Source organism: Protopterus annectens, chromosome 9.part0 (assembly GCF_019279795.1).
Source record: "Protopterus annectens isolate FY-2018-M chromosome 9.part0, PAN1.0, whole genome shotgun sequence".
NCBI lineage: Eukaryota > Metazoa > Chordata > Ceratodontiformes > Protopteridae > Protopterus > Protopterus annectens.
In genome coordinates, this window is record NC_056743.1 from 197,800,165 (window position 1) to 197,819,243 (window position 19,079).

Sequence of the window (19,079 nt, forward strand, 5' to 3'; positions counted from 1 at the left end):
GGCTAAACAACACACCTGATACACTTGTAATAGGTGACTCTATCGTCATGCACACTGACGTCCCGCTCACCAGGCTGAACAAGGAGAAGGTCACGGTGAGCTGCCTGTTGGGTGCTAGGATCTGCCACATAACACAAGCACTCAGGTCACTCCAAGGCAAGTACAAATATGACTCGGTCATTGTCCATGCTGGTGTGAATGACCTGAGACGTACCTCCCTGGATTACATGAAGAGACATAGAGGAGCTCTCTGAGCATGTAGCCCAGGCCGGTATGACCCTGACCTTGAGTAGCATCTTACCCTCACCAAGAATGATGACACAATATGAAGACAGGATGATCAATTTCAACAATTGGCTTAAGTATTGGTGTCATTCAAAGGGGATCCAGTGCCTGTCAACCTGGGATGACATGCTCGACAAGCCACAATGCTTCGCTAGGGACGGCTTGCACCTGTCACCCCTGGGCTTTCGGATATTGGCAAAGGCTCTTGCTACCCCCATAGTGCCTTTTTTATGCAAGGCTCAAAAGACAAACCCACCTCCATAGGTATCCCAAGGGATAAGAAACTAAGAGTAATGCTACTCAACGCCAGAAGTCTAAACCTCAAGATGCACGCACTCGAAGCTCTCCTTAGCATGGAGAACCTCTATATCTGTGCAGCAACAGAAACCAAGGCTCCCGAGAGCACCCCAGCACTACCAGGTTATACCTCATACCATGCTGTTCGGCCCCAAAACTTGGACCGAACCACAAAAGGAGGGGGAGTATCAATATTCGTCAAAGATACCCACACCTCCAGGTTGGTGGCACAGCACGAAGCATCAGAGACTATCCATGTGCAACTAACTGTGGGTAAAACTGCCTTCCAGTTTATAGCCTGCTACAGACCACCCTCCCAAACCCAGGAACCCTACTCGGCCTTCCTGAGAACACTGAAAAATATGAAGGTCTCTCCAAACACCATTATATTGGGCGACTTCAACTACCCAAACATAGATTGGGAGCATTACTTTAGCTCCAACACCCTAGCCCAAAGGTTCCTAGAATTTATAAACTCAAATGCTGTGGAACAACTTGTTACCACTCCCACAAGAGGGGAAAACATACTGGACCTGATCATCGCCAACATGGGGACTCTATGCTCCAGATCAGAAGTCACTGGTAAGATCAGACAATAAACTAATCTCACTGGATATTCACATCCCAACTCCACCCCCTGCCCTGAAAACCACAGTGAAAAACTTCTCTAAAGCAAATTTCACACTCCTCAAAACCGAGGTGGAATCCTTCAAAGCCCCCAGGCCTGTGGAAAATACGGCCCAGACCGCAGAATCCTTTATTAAATGACTTCTATGAACACCTTCAGGAATGCATGGATCATGCAATCCCAAATAAAACCAAGACCCAATCTTCCAAAGGCAGATGTCCTGTCTGGTGGACCCCAGCCATAAACAAACTATACAATAGAAGGAGGAAGCTACTACATGATGGAGCAAAATCCCAAAAAGGGAAGGCATCTCTGATCAGTATTGGCAAACTACGGGCACTCATAAAATCATCTAAGGCCAGCTTTGAGAGAGAAATTGCACAGGACACTAAGGATAATCACAAGGCTTTCTTTAGTTATGTTAGGAACCTGGGTGGGAATTCCCAGATATGCTCAGAATTTAGTCCAAAATGACAAAAAATACACCAAACCCACAGACATTGCCAACATCCTAGCTGACAGGTTCAGTGCAAACTCCCCCCCCCCCCCCACCAAAAGGGCAAATATCTATCCCAGCAGAGTGCTGCCGCCCTGACATCTCAGATGCTCAGGTAAGAGCCGCCCTCTCCAAAGCAAAAAACACAGCATCAATGGGACCAGACTGTGTCCCGGGTTGCGTCCTACATAAACTCCAAGAAGAGCTAAACCCAAACATAAAACTACTGTTCAATCTCAGCCTTACTAGAGGATATGTATCGAAAGAGTGGTGTACAGCTGGTCCCTCTCCACAAAGGTGGTGCCTCAACAGATCCTGGAAATTATCGCCCCATAAGCCTGACTAGCTTGGTCTGCAAAGCTATGGAAAGGATCATCATGGACCTCATAAATAAATATGTTGGGGACCTACTGACACTGGATCCTACCCAGTTCGGCTTTAAGGGCAGATCCTGCCTCTTAAACCTGGTTAATTTCTTTGAAACAGTCACCAAGGCCATTAACGAGGGGAAGGTGGTCCACACAGCCTACCTGGACCTCGCAAAAGCCTTCGATACAATACCCCACTCGGGCATTATATATAAGCTCACCAGCTTAAATATAAACCCCTATGTCACTAGATGGGTTGCAAACTGGCTCAAGGACAGAACCCACATGGTTAGAATTGCTGGAGCCATGTCAGACTCCAAACCAGTTACAAGTGGCATCCCACAAGGCTCAGTCCTGGGACCTCTCTTGTTCGGTATATATTTCTCGGAGGTACAGGCCAACATGGAAGGGCTGTGGCTGACCAAGTTCGCAGATGACTGCAAACTGGGTGCCATAATCGACTCTCCAGCCGACACAAGCATCCTCCAAAAGGGCCTCATAGAAACAGACAACTGGTGCCAGAGCCATGGCCTCAAGCTAAACGCAAAAAAGTTTATAGTCATCCCCTTTGGCAAAAACAAAGTGCCCACAAATGATCACACAGGTGGTAATCTTTTAGTACAGAAGAAGTAATTAGGGACCTGGGGACCCAAGTCGATGGCAATCTCTCATTTGACAACCACGTGGCCAAAGTGGTTAGAAAAATTTTATATAGCCCACCTAATCATGAAGGGATTCGCATCTAGATCAGGGGAGGTCATCGTGCCTCTGTACTCCTCCCTCATCAGGCCCATAATTGAGTACAATGCCCCTTTTGGGATGTACCTTACCAGACACCTGCAGCAACTGGAAAGACCCCAAAAGTACCTCACCAAGAGGATCAAAGGGCTCAAATAGATGCCATATGCTGCCCGGTTTAAAGAAACTCCAGCTTTACTCAGTGGCATACCGCCTGCTCGGAGGCGATCTGTGCCTGATGTATAAAGCCATGTCCAACCCGGAATTAATGGACATGCACCTCAGAAAATCCAAATCCCATCGAGCTACATGCTCGAGAGACTTGAACCTCAGCACTGAAATAAATAGGACATGCTGGAGGGACAGATTCATAACCCAGAGGCTCCCTTCACTCTGGAATAAAATCCCAGTCCTGGTTAGGCAGAGTCCCTCATTTCCTCTCTTCAAGAGGAATCTTGATGAGTGGCTGGGAGATCGTAGGTTTACCCCGGGTATCACTTTGTGTCACTGTTAGACAGACAGAGGCACAGTATACTAACCTCGAAAAAGGGCATAGCAAAATTAATTTAAAATGGTGGCGAAAGCCAAACGCACTCTGGCTAGGCTTATAAATGCCGTAGGGCAGATAGCCTAGTATGAACCTATGCCATTATTAGCAAGTTGCATTAATATTAGATGACAGTTGACCATTTTAAAGACTTTGCTAGATCAAGGAACACTGTGCAACAGCTTTGCCTAGGTTAAGCTGATGGTGCATGTTCCAGATTTGTATTAACTGTTAGGCTTGAAATCACACTTGGAGTGTGTGTGTGTTTGTGTGATCTGTATTGCTGTGAGTATCACTCATCTTTGCATTTAATTTTGATTTGAAGCTCTTTATTTAAGGTTTGATCACTTCTGTTTTGTATTTTCTAGTATTACATTTGTTTTAAGTTTTCTGTTCTTTTAGAATTTTGAGTCCCTCCCACCCAGTTTTTGTTGTGTTAACTTTGGTGGCTTTTGAGTTGCCCACCTACTATAAATCTCATTTTGGACACTCCTCCCAGTCCCATCTCATCAGCTTATTCCACTGAGTAGAGAGAGATCATTTGGGCAGGCCCACCCCTCTTAGTTTTTCAACCTTAAATTATCTTGTTTCATCCCATCCCACTTAACAGAAGGAAAACATTGCAGTTTATTTATCTGCATTTACTGTATTTGTTTCTTCCTACTTTACTTTATTTTGCTTTTGCTGCCTGTTCGTAAAAGTACTCAATTGCATTTTTTTCTGCTGCATTTATTACTGCATGTTAGTAGCCTGATTAAGTTGTAAATGTTCTAAGCCTTTTGGTTTAAGCACTTGGGCTTCAGGCCAGTTGTTTTACATTAAGAAGGTTTGTGGTCTGCACTCTTGTGGGAGGAGAGGGTAGGTTCTGCCCTTCTGAGCTAGGAATTGTTGGTTAAAGGGTTATTGTGCCTGCTTATTTGAATGGTTTATTTCTGAAATTGGTGTGCCTTATTTGCTGTAGTATAGACTAGATTGAGACCTGCTGAATCTAGCTTTGTTTGTATAACTTGAGCACTAATCCAGGCCATCTTTTTTGCAGAAGGTTCCCCTGCACCCTAGTGGCAGAAGTGTGCAGTTAGAACTTGTCTGAAGACTGCTGGAACAGGGCTCAGTTTTGAGCTTTTTTTATTGGTTACCTTGTTTAAACCAGTTTCCTATTGTTATATTTGTGTGCATCTGCTCTTCTGTGTTAAATTGACCTAAACCGTATGCTAAAGATACTATGATCTGGTTACAGGTCTTGCTGTATTCTGATCTGTTTGTGTGATTCCTGTGTTTCCTGCTATGCCATCTTGTGTTGGCCAGGGCCTGCCTGCACTTAGTGGAAGTAAGTGAACTAGTTGGAACTGGTCTGGCGTAGGGTGTTGAGCTGAGCGCTCGGGGGCAAGGGTTGAATGGTCAGTTCCATTGTTTCTATTTTACTTTTGTTTTTCTGATATTTAAACACATCTTTTGCGTGGGTTTGTGCTTGATTGCCTGTTGCGCACTGCCACTGTGGGGTTTTAACCCTTTGCAAGGCATTTCAGTTGCAGTTTTTCACTTACTAGCATTCTTGTGTGAGTGAGGTCCTCATCTGCAGCTACTTTATTAATTTCATTCAGCCCTACTCACACTTATAGGTACTCTCCTCGGGTAGTACCCACTCTGCTATCCCTGACCTCTCTTCCACAGATTTTGATAACCATGGACTGAATTTCCTATGGTTTCTCCTGCTAGTCTGGTTGATATGCGCATACTGAGACAGTGTAGCAATTCCCTTATGTACACAGACAACCCTGTACAACCACCACCTAGGAACACAATATGTGAGAGATGCAATCCCATTAAGAACCTAGAATCATCACTGTCTCAGTCACAAGCCAGTGCACCTGGCACTGAGAAGGTTGTCTGCACAAACCCTGAACATCACACCTCTAACACCACCCACATCTGTACAACACGCTCTTAGATATGCAGGGGTTCTCAACAAAAACATACCTAAACAAGAGACTTCCAAAGCAAAAACCCACATGCATATCACAACCCACAACATCAAGCAAAGCATCACACATAGTACACACGTCTGTCTCTTGGCCTCTAAGGCCCAACCACAAACCCAACTTACTAGTCATAGGAGACTCCTATCATGAGACACGCAGATGTGCCCCTCACCAGGCTAGACAAGGAGAAAGTAACAGTAAGTTGCTAGTCAGGTGGTAGAATTTGCCTTATCACTCATGCATTCAAGTCTCTTGACAGGTACTGTTACAACACTGTCATAGTCCATATTGATGTGAATGACTTGAGACGTACGTCTGGATTATATGAAGAGACATAATTGAGCTCACTGAATACGTGTCTCAGGCAAGTATGTCCCTAACCTTAAGCAGCATCCCCAGAATGATACCTCAATACAAACAAAAAAATGATTGACTTAAACAATTGGCTTAGTTTCTGGTGTCATTCCAAGGGTATCCAGTACCTGATGGCCTGGGAGGACATGATTGACAGATCACGATGCTTTCCAGAGATGGTCTTCATCTGACTCCCTTGGGTTTAGGCTTCTGGCAAAGGCACAGTCATGATCACAAAATTACCGTGAAAAATTCTTGTAAATGTAATTTAAAGGTCATGTTTCTAAATGCTAGGAGTCTTAGCATGAAACTGCACTCATTGCAAACATTCCTTACCCTGGAGGATGCTGACACTTGTGCAGTTAATGAAACCTGCTTCAAAGCTGTGTAGAGCACTCCAAACATACCAGGTAACTCATCCTACCATACTTTCAGACCTCAAATGGAGGACTACAAAGCCAAAGTAGGTAGAGGTTCAATATTTAAGACATGCACACCTCCAAGCTGGTCAAATGGTATGACGTACTAGAGACACTCCAAGTGCAGTTAACTGTTGGCAAAACACCTATTCAAATCATAGCTAGCCGCAGACCCCCAACCATACCTCAGGACACCCACTCCACCTATCTGGACTTATTTGAATCCAAGATTTAGTCCTCTACCCTAATCCTGGGTGACTTTAATTACCCAACCATAGAGTAGAAGACCTGTTCTAACCCAAACATGAATGGCCAGAGATTCCTCGACTTCGTCAATGCCAATGAATTGGATCAGCTGGTTGACACCCCTGTGAGAGGTGAAAATATTCTGGCTCTGTTCCTAACCAACATGAGTAGCCACTGTAGCACTCCTACAGTGTCATCCTCCTTGGTAAGATCCGACCATGAAGCGATCACTTTTGAAGTATCCATCTCTCCTGACCCCCCCCCCCCCTGTCAGGGTCAAATATAAAAACTTTTCCAGAGCTGACTACAATCTCCACAGAGCATGTATAAGCAGCTTCACAGCCACCTTACCTTCAGTTGGAACTAGCACTAATGTCCAAGCCTACACCAAAAAATTATATGAGCACCTATATAGCTGTATGGACTCAGCAATACCTGACCGGACCAAATCTTCCTCAAGGAAGAGTAAACCTGTCTGGTGGATAGCAGCAGTAAACAAACTCTATAATAGAAGGAAAAAATTGCTGTCCAGGGTCAAGAAGGAGCAGGTGCCAAGTTAGAAGCAATCTCTCCTTTGAACAAGCAAATAAGATCACTTGTGAAATCCTCCAAGGCTAACTTCAAGTCCAGATTGGCCACATCCACCAAGGAAAATCACAAGGTCTTCTTCACATATGCTCGCAGTCTCAAAGGCAACACCCAAACCTGCTCTGTGTATTATTGACCACCAGTTCAAACGTCATAGATATAGCCTGCCCGTCACCCACACACACATTCTTTCTCTCTCTCTCTCTATATATATATATATATATATATATATATATATATATATATATATATATATATAGTGTGTGTGGGTCTGTTGATGAGTCTGTTTGAAGTGAATGCAGATGTATTACAAAAGGCTGTAACACAGACTAACAAATGAGTGGTGCCGTAGTCATGGATTAAATGGAACAAAGTCCAGTGTGATTTTGTGAGCTCCATTAGTGATGCCATGAGTGGAGCTGTTGCTCAGTGTTGTGAGAGAGATGGTGCTTAAGTCTGATGTATGACAAATTTTGCTTTTTGTTAGCTAACATTTTTGAGGGATGTGCAAGTTCATACTTGGCAGAAGTCTGTTTCTGAGATGGGATTATTGTTATGACGATTGACATCAGCCGTAAATAGCCAGGTGAGAGACACACAGATGGCACATAGTACTGCTGCTCTGTTACATAGACATTTAATTGAGAAGTAATACAGGGCCTAATACAGAGCATACTTGGAGTCCTGTGGCAGGGGTGTACGTCATCTTTTTAGACATTTGGGTACTGGTTTTGTAGATTAATTGTTGTCTTAGGATCAGACAGGTAGCAGCAATGGGGAAGTGACATGCTAACATCTGTTAAGCAGCAGTACATGGGATGGTGTAATTATTAGGTCTGTTGTGTATCATAGTGACAATGTACAAATAGGGTGAAGGGAGGTTTTGTATTACAGTGGATTGTAGATTTGTTAACTTACAACTCCTTGAAGTAAAACATATAAAAATACACCCCTGCCTATGTGGGAACAATTGCTAACGTGTTCTGCAGAGGAAGTAAGTTCTTTAACTCTGTCCCATGTCTACAGACCTAGGAAATGTGGTAGTGTGTCCTGAGAGGGGGATATCCGGTCCTTCGGCACATCAGACACCCTTCATAAGGAAGGACAACAGCAACTTGTTCACCAGTCCACAGGACATCAAAGGCAGATAAGAGTACTTCTAGCAGCATCCAGAGGATGAAAATCCAACTGAAGCAGTATTGTTAAGGCACAGCATACAGTGGAAGTATGAACAGCACTAAGGAAAATGAAGTCTGGGGAAACAAGCAGGCTGAGATGAAGTCATTGCAGATGTAATCCCGATGTTGAGTGAATTAGAGAAATGGCTCCAGAGCATACTTGTAGTAGTATGAAGAGAAAGGCATATCATGGATGACTGGTGAATAAGCAGTGGTTCATAGTTCCAGAATAATTGGGTCTTTGCACATAGCCTGCACTTATTCTACACATGATGCAAGCACAAACAGGGTTCTGACTCATACAGTGGTTCCTTGTGAGAGTGGGTGTGCAGCAGGCCTCGGCTCCAAGCCCACTGCTGTTCATACTAGTGATGGATTATTATATCCGCAAACAAGTCTGAAGGGATAGATCAACAAAGTTGCTGTATGATGTGGCATTATAGCCAGACTCTAAACAAGAACTTCAGCAAATGGTGGAGGGAATTGAATGCAAAACTGAAGGCATACTGGTTGAAACTGAGTACAGATAAGACAGTTTTAATGGTAGCAAATGGAAACTATAAGAAGCTGAGAAGTGAGATGGAAGAGAAAATAATGGAACAGGTTAACATATTCAATTACTTGGGAGGGGTGGGTGAGGAGAGGGGATGTCCGAAGGATGAAGTCAAAGCAGTAATCTGAGGGACTGCAGCCAAATGGCACAGAGTTTCAGGAGTAGTGTGTGACAGAAGAATGCCAAAGAAATTTGAACAGTAAAGTGTACAAAGCAATGGAATGACCAGTAGTACTGTAGGGTATAGAAACCTGGGCAGTGAATACAGAGAAGTTTAGGAAACTAGAGATTATAGAGATGGAAGTGTCTGAGACAGCTGGTAGGATGCACATTGTGGAACAGAAGAAATAAGAACATCGGAGCAGAAGCCCAAGTAGCTCCAGTTGCAGAGAAGGTCGGAGAGAGAACAGATTATGGTGGTTTAGGCACATGTGCATGAAAGCAAAAGACAATCTGAAGGTGATTTTGGACGGACTAGAAGAAGGCAAGAGGAAATGAGGGCATCCAGCAGAGAGGTGGATGTATTGTGTTAGAGAAGACCTGTGACAGTTGGGCGCAACTGTTGAAGGTATGGGAGTGAGAGTAAATCTAGAGAGATTGTAACTGTTCACATGACAACTCGAGCCCATGTAGAAAATGGGGTGAGGGGTGGGGCTGTTTGATCTTAAGATGAAAATGAGAGGTTTTGACAACTGGAGACATGGCTCTTAAGGGTGAGCCAGTTGTCTAAAATTACCCTTATGTTCTGCACTTTTGACATGAATTCCAGTTTGCCATCTCTCTAGATAATATTCAGGGATAGCACTGGAGGGCATGAGTTCTGGATATTGTCAGGTATGGCCATGACTGTCAATTTGGAAGTGTTGGATTTGAGGTGAACATTGAGCATCAGTAACATGGGCCTAACGGATTACAAAATATGCAGCCTGGCTTTTTTTTTTTAGACCTTGGCAACCTCATTTTTAGACCCTCAGAATTAATCTTTTGTAATTTCTGATGTAAGAAACCCAGTAAAACTGGAGGACACAAAAATATAGGCTTTACAGGCCACTAGACCAAACTGACCAATTAGAACATCAGGTCATTGGTAATAATGTCAGCTGAAACACCAAATCCAGCATATGTATTAGTCTATGTATTGCTGAGGTAACCAGTTGAGCAAACCTGAATTTCATCATAAGTAAGAAGAGTTCATTTAGAGGAGCCATAAAATCCTTGTCCTCCCTGATATTGACCACCCCAAAATTAACCATCTTGATATCAGTCCTGCGGTGACAAAAAGCATCCTAGGACTGTTCCATAGATGAAATGATGACAGTATGCCGCTACTACACTCGTAACTCATTTTCTGACCTCACTAAACATCTTTCATCTCAGGTTATATGATGGGATTTGGCAAAACCACATCCCAGAGTGATTAGGACCATGGAGTGCTATTGCTGCAAGAACAGGCCCATACTGAATGGACCAGGTGTCTGTTATAAGCACATGATCTGTTCGGTAAGTATGTCAGAAAAAAATTCTATACTTATTCCTGTTGAGCATGGCATTTAAATACAGTACTTAGGTTAGAGGTGTAGGAGAACAGGTCTGTCTAACCTGTCGGAAATGGGTAGAAGCATCTGGATTTTCACAGCTTGGACTTCATGCAGCCCTGGGTTGTTCTTAACTTGCAGCAGAAGCTACATATAGCACTGGGTTAGAACCATGCCTGGAATAGGTGCTTCTCCAACTCTTAAGTGATGACTACCAGTGCTGTGCCTTTTATAAACTTTCAGGCTCTTACAGGCACCTGCATTGTTGATAACTGTAGCTGTAAAAGCCCATGACTCCACAGATGAGCTGTAACATGTAATTTAATTTAAACTGGTTTGATGGTTGACTTTGCAGTAGTAATCTGCCAATAGATCAGTTTAAACTTGAGTGGTGGGATGACCATGTAAAAGCAATGTATATTGTAGAAGAAAAATTGCAACTTTTTTTTTTTTCCAAATAGAAAAATGTCCCGTTTTAAAGAGAAGGTATATACATTACTCTCTAACTGTTGTCTGTTAAAACAGAATGAAATGTGTAATTTGCATGTTATGATATAATTTGTTTTCCACGCAAAAAGTATTGGCTCCATATTGAAATGTTGGCAGTCAAAATGCTGAATGCCAAAAAAGGTCAAAAACACAGGAGTAGAGAGTCTCAAAAATCACTCCTTTATAAAGTACTTTTTGCAAGGGGGAGCCATCCTGCACCCCCACCCGAACTTGTATATACTGAGACTGGCATCGCCTTGCCTCTAAAGAAAAGGGAATATTCTAAGAAGTGGCATCTCAGACTTGGTATATGTAAGTCTGATAATTTTGGCCATTCAATCTCCACATTTCGGGACTCGCTTTAGCAGGTCCAGATAATTCAAATGGTTACCAGAGTAATGCCCTTTACCTATACATTTGCCTGTATGTCGCTGCTGTAATAGTTGGGCTGAATTTTGTGGCTGTCGTTAATTCTGCCTGTTATTGCCTCTGTGTAACCCAGGTATTTAAGTTTTGTCTCTCTGGGTGATGAGTGCACATATTGTATGTGCAGTGATGGCAATAACTAGATAACTCTGTTTTGATCTAGAAATCCCAGATGGTTGCACTACATAAAGGTGCTATGTTATGATGTAAATTTGTGTATCTAAGTAATGAAAGTTAAAAAAAAAAAAAGTTGTGAAGAAAGGGTAAGTGTTGATTCCACCTCAGATTTATAGTGTGTGCTCCACTTCAGCAGTTGTAGGATGTGAGAAGCAAAGTAAATCAACACCTAGTGGTACTGTTAGTTTCAGGTAACTACATGATTCCACTCAGAAATTTAATTGCAAAGTATACATTAAAACATTAGTGCTGTATGATCCTACTCAGCTACTCCAGCAAACTTGCAAGTTGTGAAACAAAAGTAAATGTAATAAAACAAATACTGTGAGTCTCAACGTGTAGCCCATATTTTGTCATCTTTAAGGTCTGCACGTAGCAAAACAGCTTTTGACTTGAGAAACACAGTTGATGTCTATGGATGTGTCTTGGATTGAGCAGCATTCTACCTTCACCAAGGATGATGCCACACTATGAACAAACAAAAAATGATTGACTTCAATAATTGTTTTAGTTTCTATTGTTTTAGTTTCTGTTGTCTTTCCAGTGGTATTCAGTATTTGTCAGCATTGAGAGGACATGGTTTACAAACCACCTTGCTTTGTAAAGCATGGTCTGCAACTGTCTCCTTTAGACTTCTGAATATTGGCTAAAACTGTATTCATCCCTCTTCTAACTCTGTAGAATAAAGACATCTGTTCCATTACTGAGATATGGTTTAAATCTGCAGAAAGTACTCCAGCAGTGCAAGGCTTCAGTTATTGGCAATAAGTATAACTCTAGGTTGGGTAAAAAGGATGATGCCCTGGAATTTATCCATTTGCAAATCACCATAGGTAAAGTCTCGTACTATGTCCCTAGAATCCCATAGTTCATACCTAGATCTATAGGAGACCTTTACTATTGAACCAAATATCTTATTCTTGTGAGACTTTAACTACTCCTCTATAGACTTTGGAAACCTACACTGTGTCATACTCAACAGGCACAGTGATTCTTTGACTTGATCTGATCAAGAGTATTTGTGTTTAATAGTGTGCACATCCACCAGAGGTGGAAACATACTGGACGTGGTACTTACTAGTTTGGGAGAGTGCCCCCCCATGTCACATCTTCACTAGTGCGGTCGGACCCCAACACTGTCTACTTCAAAATAATAATCCATTCAATAACCCCAGCAAATCCTGTAACGGGTAGGAAGTATTCCAAGGAAAACTGCATCCTATTAAGTGATGGTGAAATTCATTGCCCCCCCCCCCCCTCCGAGTTCACAGCAAACTATGTGGAATTGTTTAGAGACCCTGTACAACTGTGTAAATGGCTATACAGAGACTGCTATGCCTACTTGGAAGTAAACCCAAAACAAACTGGAGCTCTCCAAACTTAATAGGGAACTGAGGGTCAAGTCCAGCAAGGCCAGTTGTGAGGTCGATAGCCTCACAGGCTAAAGACAAACACAAGGCCTTCTACAGCTATGTCTGAAACCTCAAAGGCAGCACACAGTGTGCTGAGTTGGTGGTCAGTGGTGCCATCTTCATTGAGCAGAATGACACGCTGGCTGACAAATTCAGATAAAACTTCGTCTGCCTTCCCTCATGAAATGCCTACTAGCATAGCCTCCCTCCCCCAGTTGCTAACTGGGAGCAGGTCCTGGTGGCACTCAGTAAGGCTAAAAACATAGCATTAATGGGCCCTGACAGTATCCTTGGATGCTACCTGAATAGCTTGAAACATGACTATCAGGACTACTTGAGTCATTTTTCAACTATAGCCTCAAAACAGGCTTGGTACCTTGAGAGTGGAGGACTACAACGGTTATTCCACTTAACAAGGGAGGGCCGTTGGCCAGCTCTGTAGACTAGAGTTATTAGTCTGACTAGTCTGATGTGCAAAGCCATGGAACAAATTGGAAGTGGTCACCAAAGACATAGGCAACCTTCAGACATTAGACCCAACCCAGTTTCCCTTTGTCAAGGGAAGGTCATGCCTACTAAACCTGGTGGACTTCTTTGTGAGAAGGTCGCCAAGGCAATCGATGAGAGGAAAGCTGTGCATACTGCCTACCTTGACTTGGCAAAGGCATTTGATACAATATCCCACTCGGGTGTAGTTGACAGACTTGCCAAACTGGGCTTAAACTCCTATGTAACTCTCTGGATTGCCAGCTGACCGACAGAGGAACCTGGAAGTCAGGATTGGTAAGACCACCTCCACTAAGAGACCGGTCACCAGTAGGGTATCTCAGGGCTTCGTGCTGGGACTTCTATTTGGTGTTTACTTCTTTGAGATAAAGGCTAATGACGAGAGCCTTTTGCTGACCAGCTTTGTAGATGACTGCAAATTTTGAGCCATCATAGATTCACCCCATAATGCTGGCATATTACAAGAGGATCTAACACTGACCTACAAATCGGTGGTACCAAGGTCATGGATTAAAACTCTGTGCCAGCAAATGTATTATAAAACCTTTTGGGAAAACTGCCACCAAGCCTAATTACTTCCATCGACAGACACCCCTAAGACCTGAGCTGGTAGTAGGCGTGTAGAAAGTGATGTGGGCTTTGACCAACATGTGGTTAAGGTGGTAAGAAAATAATTCTTGGTCACCCAGCTTATAAAGTAAGGGCATTAACATCCAGGTCCAAGGAAGTCATGGTGTCCCTTTATTTGGCTTTTATCAGATCCATAATTGAGTATAATGCCCCCTCTGGTATGTATCCGACATATGCAACAGTTGGAATGCCCCCAAAGGTTCCTTATCAAGAAAATTTTGGGGTATAAACACATTGTCTGCATGTGAAGTAAGACATGTTGGCAAGATACATGTGTTTCTTAGAGAATCCTCATGCTCTGGAACAGGCTTTCCATCCATGTGAAACGGAGACCATTCCCTAATCCTATTTAAGTGCAAACTTGACCAATAGGTTAATATCTGACATGGCTTAATGGTAAAGCACTTTGTCTATGGAGTGCAGGGCCCTGGATTCGAGCCTTTCTGAGACTATTTTGTTGGGAGGGTGGCCTAATGGTTAAGATGTTTGCCTTACAAACACAAGGTACAGGGTTAGAGTCTCACAAGGGATAATTGGCTAGGCTTAAAATGGCTCGCAAGGGCAGTTAGCTTAGTATGAATCTATGAATAGGCGTGTACTAGGCTAATGACCACAGGGGCCTTTCTAAGTCTAGCCATGCATCCCAAGTCTCTGACAAGTTCCAGTACTCTGCTTAACTGTAAGCAAGGGCTTTGCGAGATGAAACCTTTACAAGCTGGGTCCTGGGAGATGAACCATTTACAAGCTGTCTTTGTCCGTTAGAGACCTAGATGTTAAACCAGAGATGAATTTCTTGTTCCTCATCCAGTAGTCCAAGTTACAGTTGAATTGGGCTAGGGAAGAACTCTGCTTCACATGGATAGGTAGCCTGTTCAGAGAAAAGGTAGTCTCTTGAGGTACATACCTGTCTCTCCAACAGGTCTTATATCACAGGCAAGGTTTAAGAATTTAGAATGGGTAATTCTGGTGCTGTTGGTTTTGTGGATGACGGCAATGCTGTTTATGCCAGGCATAGATTTCCCTTCAGCAGCCTTTAAGAGACTGAATACAGGGAGGGTCTTGAGGTGGTCTGCAAAGGGCATGTTACTTATGCCATGTTTTCTTTTAGTGAGGAACCTCTGTGGATGTTCCATTTGTTGGATGTGCCTGGTTAGGTACATACCAAAGGGGTCATTGTACTCCATGATAGGTCTGATGAATGCATAATACAATGGAACAGTTACCTACTTTAATCTAGATGCTGTTCCTTTGTTTTATAAGTTACACAGTATAGAATGATTTATTCACTACTGTAGACATGTAATGGTCAAAGGCTAGGTTACCGTGTGTTCTCAAGTCCCCAAGTACTGGGTCAACTCTTAAGGGGGTGTTGTAGATATGATAGTTACCATTGGTGGACAACTTCCCGAAGGATACTGTTTTGCTTATGTTGGCAGAAAAGACAGAAAATCTACCCGAGGATGGCCAATCAACGAAATCCACAAGTGTTCCAATTAAAATGTAGTCCTTTAATACGAATAAAACTTCGACTTGAAAATATAAAACTTCGACTTGAAAATAAAATAAAATGAATACGATCTGAGGAAGACAACAGTCGAAAGTGCTTATCGGATATCTTCAAGGGACAGTTTTGAGCTTTTTATTTTCAAGTCGAAGTTTTATTCGTATTAAAGGACTACATTTTAATTGGAACACTTGAGGATTTCGTTGATTGGCCATCCTTGGGTGGATTTTCTGTCTTTTTTTTTTTTTTTTTTCTGCCAATATTGACTGTTTTTGTGACGGACCACCTTTAGCGTTTGGGAGTTTATTTATTTTGCATATGTTGGCATTTAGTTTTGGTCCATGGATCTGGCACAGTTATTTGTCTTATGTCAGCCCTTCCTGGAGAACTTTTGTGTCTGTAGGGGAATTTTGTGAGTGCTGTTAATTTGCAGTTATCTGGAAATTCGGTCAGCTAGAGGCCATTGACATTGGCCTTTACTTCAGAGAAGTAAATGCCAAAAAGGAGTGATCCCAGGACTGATGCCCAAGGGACTCTACTTGTGATTGTCCTTTTTTGTGGAGGTGGACTCCTCACTTCTAACTTCCTGGGTCCTGTCTGTAAGTCAAGTGGCTATCCACGGAGTGAAGTAAGGATTTATCCCTAAACTCTTGAGTTTGTCAACAAATGCCTAAGTGGGGTATTGTTACATGCCTTGGCCAGGTCAAGGTATGCGGTGTGAACCATTTTGCACTCCTCCATTGCTCTGATGACCTTTTTCAAAGAAGTCCATCAGTTGAGAAGTCATGACCACCTGCCATTGACAAAACCAAATTGGGTTGGGTCCAGGGTCTGGAGGTTTCTTGTCATTATTGATTATTTCCATGATTCTTTTCTGAGTTTGCATTTGAGACTAGCGAGACTTAAGGGTCTGTATTGTCCAGGGCCTGTAGATGGGCCCGCCTTTGTGCAGAAGGGTGACTGTTGCTGTTAGCCTTTCCTGAGGCGCAAAGCCTGTTTGGAGGCTACAGTTAGATGGCTATTTTAATGGGCCGGACAGGTCATGTTTCATGCTATTAAGAAGGCATCCTCCAATATGGTCTGGGCCTATTGATGCAATGTTCTTGGCCTTTGAGAGAACATTAAGGACTTTGTACCTAGTGATAGGGAGTTCATTTGATGGCATTTCCTGGGGGGGAGGGGTTGGGTTAAGTTGAAGCTGAATTTGGCAGCCAGTAGGTTTGCTATTCCATCTGACTCAGTGTGGGTGGCTCCATTAACGATGAGCTCTACACACAATTGTGTATTGCCTTTTGAGTTTGCAGATGTAGGTTAAAAAACGTTGGTAGTTGTCCTTGGCTTTGGTAGACTTTGTCCTCAGAGTTGTTTTTTAGTTTGAGTGTATTTGTTTTTATCCTGCTGGGTGCTACACCTCCTCATAATTTTTGCCTTGAATAAATCCTGTTGTACAGTCTGACGTGATTCCACCATGGTGGCTTTTATTTATTTTTAATTCTGTATTACGTCCTGGTGGGTATAGCTCTCTCTTTCAGGGTTTCTGTGAGCAGTTCTGCGTCAGCAGTAATGTTCTCAGGTTTTATGCGTGTTGAAATTTTGCCAGGTTATCACTTTATAATAGGAATCTAGCTTTAGTTCCTAAATATTGAAGGGTTAGCTCGGATTCCAGGTTATATTTTTACTTCAAAGGAGACCATTTTGTGGTCTGACCTTACCAGGAAATTACCTTACACTAAGTCGTGTGCCACAGTCTTCCATATTAGTGAGGAACAGATACAGTATGTTGGCACAGCTGGTCACTGTATTGACAGTCTAGTCAAGGGAGTTTGTGTCTACACAATCCAGGAATCTGTGTCTGTACATTTGCTGTTGTATATGATTCCCAGTTAATAGTGGGGTAATGAAATGTTATATAGTATTGAGTTGAATGGTGTGTTTCCAATAACTTTAAATGTATGTTATGGGTTTCCCATCCAGGAATCTGTGTCTGTACGTTTGCTGTTGTATATGATTCCCAGTTAATAGTTGGGTAATGAAATGTTATATAGTATTGAGTTGAATGGTGCGTTTCCAATAACTTTAAATGTATGTTATGGGTTTCCTGGGTCATAGAGGTAGACCTACAGTTTGCAAGGAAGTGGTATGGGCTTTTGCCTTTGAATGTGGAGAAGTTAAAGTGTATTGTCCTGTTTGACCAGTCGTGATGTATGTTTAGTTTTGATGTAAATCTGGATACTTTCTTTGTAGTAGCTGGTCCTAAATGTGTGGAAGGCATAAGTTTTAACTAATAATTAGAGGGGAGAGGTGCAGACCTTCCCTGGCAAAGCAGCATGATCTGATGACCATCTCCTTCCATGCTGACAAATATTGTACCCCCCTTTAGAATGACACCACAAACTTAACCAGTTATTAAAGTCAGTCATCTTCTGTTCATGTCATGGCACCATCCCTGGAGAAGGTAAAATACTGCTCAACGCTAGGGTCATACCAGTGCGTGACATGCATTCTGAGAACTCCATGGTCTCTCTCTCACTCTACCTCTCTTGTCTGTGGAGGTATGCTTCAGGTCATATACTGGTACTTGTGGTCCAGTGACCTGAGTGTGTGCGTAATGTGGCAGATCCGGACCCCTGATAAGCTGCTGACTGTGACTTTCTCCTTACTCAGCCTGGTGAGAGGGACATGGGTGCATCTTACAATGGAGTCTCCAGTGATCAGAATATTGGATTGTCTAGTGGCTTTCCTTTATAGGCTTAGAAGTAGAGGCTGCATGAGATATGGCTATATGTGTTGATGTGGGTGTTCTTTTGAAAGAGTGCATTCAGGGCTGCTAAAGTTATTTGTTATGTGTACTTCACCTTTGAGGTCTTTACGGTTTAAGAGGGTTAAATGTGTGTCTCGGCATATGTCAGTTTGTGTCTGCATTGAACTGTGTCATGGGTGCAGCATGTGTACCGCTGACAGCGTGATTGACATTAGGTGTGCTTTTATGTGAGAGCTGTGCTTCCAGTATCATTGTTTAAATACATCTCTCATATACTATATCACTTTGTTTGAGAATTAATTGGTAGTCAATAAACATGAGGCGATTTTTACATTGCCTCAGGATGCCCATATCTGCTAAGCGGGTAATGGAGATAGTAGGAAAGCTTATATCTGAGGCAACAGGCCTCCCTTTTTTTTTTTTTTTTTTTTTTTTATTGATTTAGGTAGTTGCAGTGAGAATATAAAGTTAAAGTTATGTCAGGAGTAGTTGGTTGGCAACTTTGGGGACAGTGCTCATCACTGCAGCTAGTTGCCCTGTGTGCAACTAGGTATTGCTGAAACTTCAACGGTGCTTTTACGTGAAAAATGTCAACTCAAGGTGTCTGCGTCTATCCAGGCCACTGCCAAACACTTGAGGGGAAACTAATAAGTAGACCCTGATGTATGGATGAAGTATTTTCGAGAGTTATTCTGAAGTTAGGTTAGACAGTACAAGAAAATCAAGCAGCACTTATTGAAAAGAAAGAATTCGTTATCAGGAGTGGTGAAGACAGGGGATTTGCCTGACTAGCTACTGCGTGGCTACTTCTGGTGCTGGGAAATTGGAAATTCACTCCCCCAGTCTGGCACCCATGTCTATGATAGTTTGGGCTTTACTGTCTGCTTCTAACATACCCCACATAAATTCTAGGCACTTCCTAACTAACATACCCATCCTAATAAACGCCTGTGATATATAGG

At 42.7% G+C, this 19,079-nt stretch overlaps 1 protein-coding gene across 1 annotated transcript in view; it reads left to right on the top strand.

Annotated features, from left to right (window-relative positions):
- NDUFS3 (NADH:ubiquinone oxidoreductase core subunit S3) overlaps positions 1 to 19,079 on the top strand; it is a 370,028-nt gene that overhangs the window by 6,331 nt on the left and 344,618 nt on the right. The window lies entirely within an intron of this gene.